Source organism: Pelobates fuscus, chromosome 1, assembly GCF_036172605.1.
Source record: "Pelobates fuscus isolate aPelFus1 chromosome 1, aPelFus1.pri, whole genome shotgun sequence".
NCBI classification, from domain to species: Eukaryota; Metazoa; Chordata; class Amphibia; order Anura; family Pelobatidae; genus Pelobates; species Pelobates fuscus.
The window spans coordinates 244,981,880-244,986,955 of NC_086317.1; positions in this window are offsets into that span (position 1 = coordinate 244,981,880).

Sequence of the window (5,076 nt, forward strand, 5' to 3'; positions counted from 1 at the left end):
GTACTGCTTGTGTTTATGTGTAAATGCAAATACGTACTGACTGTCGTGATGCAAGGGGACAGAGAAGAATGCATTTGCCAAGTTAATAACAGTAAATACCTTAGAGGAAGGTGGTATCTGTGACAATAAGGTGTGAGGGTTGGGAACATTAGGGGCAATGAGTTCAGTTACAGCATTAATTGCCCTTAAATCATTTACCATACGGTAGACCACCAGTTTCCATTCCCTACAAGAGGAAGTGGTCTGGGCAATTACCCCTGCCTGCAGTAATTCTTGCACAGATTGGGAAATAGCATCTTCCTCTACAGGGCTTAGGGGGTATTGTTTTTGACAGGGAGAGTTGTCTCTGGGCAACAGATTCACTTTAAATGGGGGCACAGAGAGTCTGCCTGTATCTGTCTTCCCTGTAACCCATAGAGAATCAGGGACTGAGGACAAGTCAGTGGCAGGTTCTGGCACATGGCTGGGCATAGTGAGAGTTGCCAGAACATTTGAGAGGGATATCGGTTGTTTGTCTTCTAAAGGCACAGACAATGTTACTTGTCCAGTGGGGCTTTACTGGATATTTGCATTAAAGGCAGACAGTATATCACTGCCTAGTAGATTAGCAGGGGCATGAGGGCTGACAAGTAGTCTTGTTACAAGGGCAGTATAGTAGTGTAGCTGCAATCTCAGTTTGTGGGTAAGGGGAATGTACACCCCTACACATGACAATACATCTTCAGACTTCTCATTCAGGAACACATATTTTTCCTGCAACATAGATCTGGATGCCTCAGTGTCCAGCGGAAAAGGGACTATTTAGTCACTGGGCAGTATAACCTTGATAATGGGTGAGGGTCCAGCTGTGTCAGGGATATTTAAAGTTTTCAGTTACACTTGGTTGCCAATTTCCTATTGGGGAGGGAGAGGTGGGGGAGCTGGTTGGTTGTCATGGGAGTTATCATTTGAATCCTGGGGTTTCTATTTTTAGGAGGGCACCTGCAGTTTTGTTTAATGTGTCCTTTCCTGCCACAATTCCAGCAGTCTACCTATCTTGTGTCTCCACCAGCTCTAGGGACAGATAGTGCCATTAGTGGTGTTCTCCTCTTTCTAGTATTTAGATTGGCTTCCACTCCCATAGCCACCGTTACCAGATCACCATAGGTTAAACTTCTCCACTCAGGACTAGCATTATGGAGACCAGTGTGGAGACCATCCATGAAGCAGTTAATAAGCAGTCTGGTGGAAGTGGTTTCAATATCTGTTTAACCCAATGCTCCCAAGCCATCTGTTGTCTGGTGAAGAATGTTTCAACAGATTCATCTTTCCCTTGTACTATATCTACTAATTTATGAGCTAGTTCCTCTGTCTTTACTTTAGCCCATTGTCTCATTGCAGTGACATAGCATGGTCCGGATGCAGACTTGGTTCTAAACCATTTATCTGTTTGCATGTTGCTTCTTCTGAGGTTATCGTTACACCAGGTTAAAGAATATAGCCCCAACAACCCCTACCTTTTATTTCAGTGTAACATATTCACTCTTTCAAAATCACTTTGTAAGTCCCCCTATTTTTATTACATCAATACACCTCAGATGCCATTCTTGCCCCCAAGCCAAATGCCAGATCTTCTCTACCAGTTTTTGCTAGATGTGATGATATGAATAAATCTAAATATATGTATGTTCAAAAATGTTACTAAACTTTTTGTAGACTATTTAACTAATTTCCCAGATTGAGTCTATAACACCAGATATGGGACTATGCAGCAGTATTATGCACACATACTCATATACAGTAGATATATGCTAAATAAAATAACATATGTAACGGCACCCCAGGTATAGAAGGGGTTAACGCCGCCAAAGATGTTCACTTCCCGAATACCAGATCAGCTACCAAACACTCCTAAGCACTGAACAAGGAAAACACATGAATAATCCCCCCAAGTCAAGCAGGAATCTCAGCAGTCTGAGGGTTTATTGTCTTGTATGCAAGTTTTCCCACAAGGTTACCACCCACGTGGTCTTGTGGAACAGCCAATCAAACACATTACAATACAGTTAGGCACTCCCAGTTAAGACACACAAACCCTCCCCTCTGCCTGTGATATAATTACTGTCCACAATGGGTTAACTTAATTATCACAGGCAGGAAAATATACAGTTTCATGTAATATTCATAATTCCCAAAATATTTATACAATCTCCATAAACGTTACATATTCTAAATCAGCATACACCATATACAAACATAATCAAAAATCATACAATTCCCTCCAGTGGTTTAAAAGTTAGTTGGAAGTCCTATTTGGTCTGAAATAGGACAGAAAAATGACTAAGCCCCATTTGTATGCACGAACGGGCCGCCATTCGTGTAAATAGCGGTTAACCACCAGCCTGGGAGGTAAATATGCTACAAACTTCCACATGTGTGAGGTCCGCCTGTTCGGTAATTGGTTCGGTAAGCCATATTTACCGAACCCTATAGGAAAATTACATGAACACAGTATTTTCACAGTCTGGGGACACAGTCTTAAAGGGACATTGTCACAAAAAGTCTCAATATGCTCATATAACAGTTTTATAGGGCCATACACCACAGGGCCATAATCCTGAGGCAAAAGGCTAGCAACCAGGCCCCTCCAGAACCCAGTGACAAGGTTCTTTTCGCCACAACATATAATAACTATAAATATGGCTCTACTTTCCATGGGCAGTAAGCAGTTTAGCTTTTTTTAATCCTATTGCCTATCATGCATCAGAACAAAATCCCCCATGAAATGTTTATTTTGGTTCTGCAGATTGTAGAAAGACACAGTCCTATGTAACATTGTAAAACGAAAGCCAATGTCTTATTTTTACCTATAAGATAAGGTAGCTTAAATTTACCCCTCTTCCTCCCCCCCCCCCTCCCCACCCTCTCCACTGTGATTGGGGGTTCCCTAGGTCCTTGCATCCATAGCTAATTACGAATGCGTACCTAACCCTAGGATAGATGATGTAGAGAATAGATCTTAAATGGTAGAGCAGTATAATGCAGACACAGTGCAATATGTATATATCTTGTGTACAAGATTAAATAGCTTGACTTACACTTTATGTGACAGACTAGTGACAGTCTAGTTTGCTTAATGGTTGCATATAGAATTGATGGCTAGTCATTCAACCAGCAGACTTTAAAGAATTGGGTTTAAATCCAAAACACGCCTCTCTCCTTACTTCAATCTCTTCCTAAAAGAATGCAATTTGTGATACTCCACATAATTACTGTAAAGACAAATTGACATTTTGTTTTCAAAGACTAGGCATATCAGACTAAGCATTTGAACAAATAATCATTCAAACTATATAAATGTTTATTTTGTGTCCTGAAAAATAGTCCATGATTATAGACTCAGTTGTGATTATTTTATTTAATCGTGGTTAAGTAGAAACTAAACATTGCGAAAGGGTAAAAGTTACAGGTGGAAAGGATGTGTAAAGACTTCTCACAAGACATCATAGCTGGAAATGTAGGGGAACTGATATTCTTTGCTAAAACATACAACAGAAATAAACTGGTACAGATAGAAATATGTGACCTGAATAGCAAAAGCATGAAGTACAATTAATATGCCATTATAGATGAGGTAGCAAAAATATTTTCTATGGGACATACTGCAGTCATAACTACTTTACATCGTTCTTGAAGTTGGGATTTCCACAAATAAATCCTTTCTTGAGAGCATGTGTTTGGACACTTGCACTCACAAGTTCGAAGCATGCATCCATCATAGTTCGTCTCAATGTCTGAGTGTGCAGAGGACTTGTCATTTTAGTCCTACAGTGAAAAACATTGCCGTTTTGTAGATACGGCGATGCTTACAATGCAGGGCTAAACACACCTCTAGTGACTGTCACGAAGGGTACTTCTGCTGCTCCTTACCATGGAGTCAACCGCCGTAGAGGTTATTGTGCTTAGACTGTCCCTTTAAAGGAATACTTGTGTGAGGGGCAAATAAGGCCGTATAGAAGTAAAAAGTGAAATAAGTCGGTTGAGGTGTGCCGGAACCGACGACGTGGTAGGCCTGTTATAAAAGAGGGCCCACCCATGAGGTGTAATGAAAGTATAGATAGAGGGAGTGGAGGGTGGGGACATGCGAGTCGCTAAGAAAATGTACGGAACGGAGGAAGGTGAGTAGGGGGCAGTGGCGTACATACCAGGGTCGCAGGGGTCGCGGCTGCGACCGGGCCCGGCCCACCAGGGGGCCCGGCCGCCCCTGCGACCCTGTATGTAGCCACTGGGCCAGCCTCTTCTCCTGGGGGGCCCAGGAGCCGGCCACCTCCGGGCCCCCCGAGGCTGGCCCTGCTTACACCCGGCGGGCAGTCAGGCTGGCCGGTGCGCGAGGGAGCACTCTCCCCTGAGTGCTTCCTCTTCAGCTCCCTCGCGCACCGCACTGATACCGGAGCCGGAAGATGACGTCATCTTCCGGCGCCGGTATCATTACGCGGCGCGCGAGGGAGCTGAAGAGGAAGCACTGAGGGGAGAGTGCTCCCTCGCGCACCGGCCAGCCTGACTGCCCGCCGGGTGACCGCCCCCCCAGGAGCCCAGCAGCACCACTGGACCCCAGGGAATCCCCTCAGCACTCCAAAAGGTAAGGAGGCTGGGGGGATTAAATTTAAAAAAAAAACATGTGTAAGTGTGTGTGAGTGTTAGTGTGTGTGTGAGTGTTAGTGTGTGTGTGAGTGTTAGTGTGTGTGAGTGTTAGTGTGTGTGTGAGTGTTAGTGTGTGTGTGTGAGTGTTAGTGTGTGTGTGTTAGTGTGTGTGTTAGTGTGTTAGTGTGAGTGTTAGTGTGTGTGAGTGTGAGTGAGTGTGAGTGTGTGAGTGTTAGTGTGTGTGTGAGTGTGAGTGTGTGTGTGAGTGTGTGAGTGTTAGTGTGTGTGAGTGTGAGTGTGTGTGAGTGTTAGTGTGTGTGTGAGTGTTAGTGTGTGAGTGTGTGAGTGTTATTGTGAGTGTGTGAGTGTGTGAGTGTTAGTGTGTGTGAGTGTTAGTGTGTGTGTGAGTGTGAGTGTGTGTGTGAGTGTTAGTGTGTGTGTGAGTGTTAGTGTGTG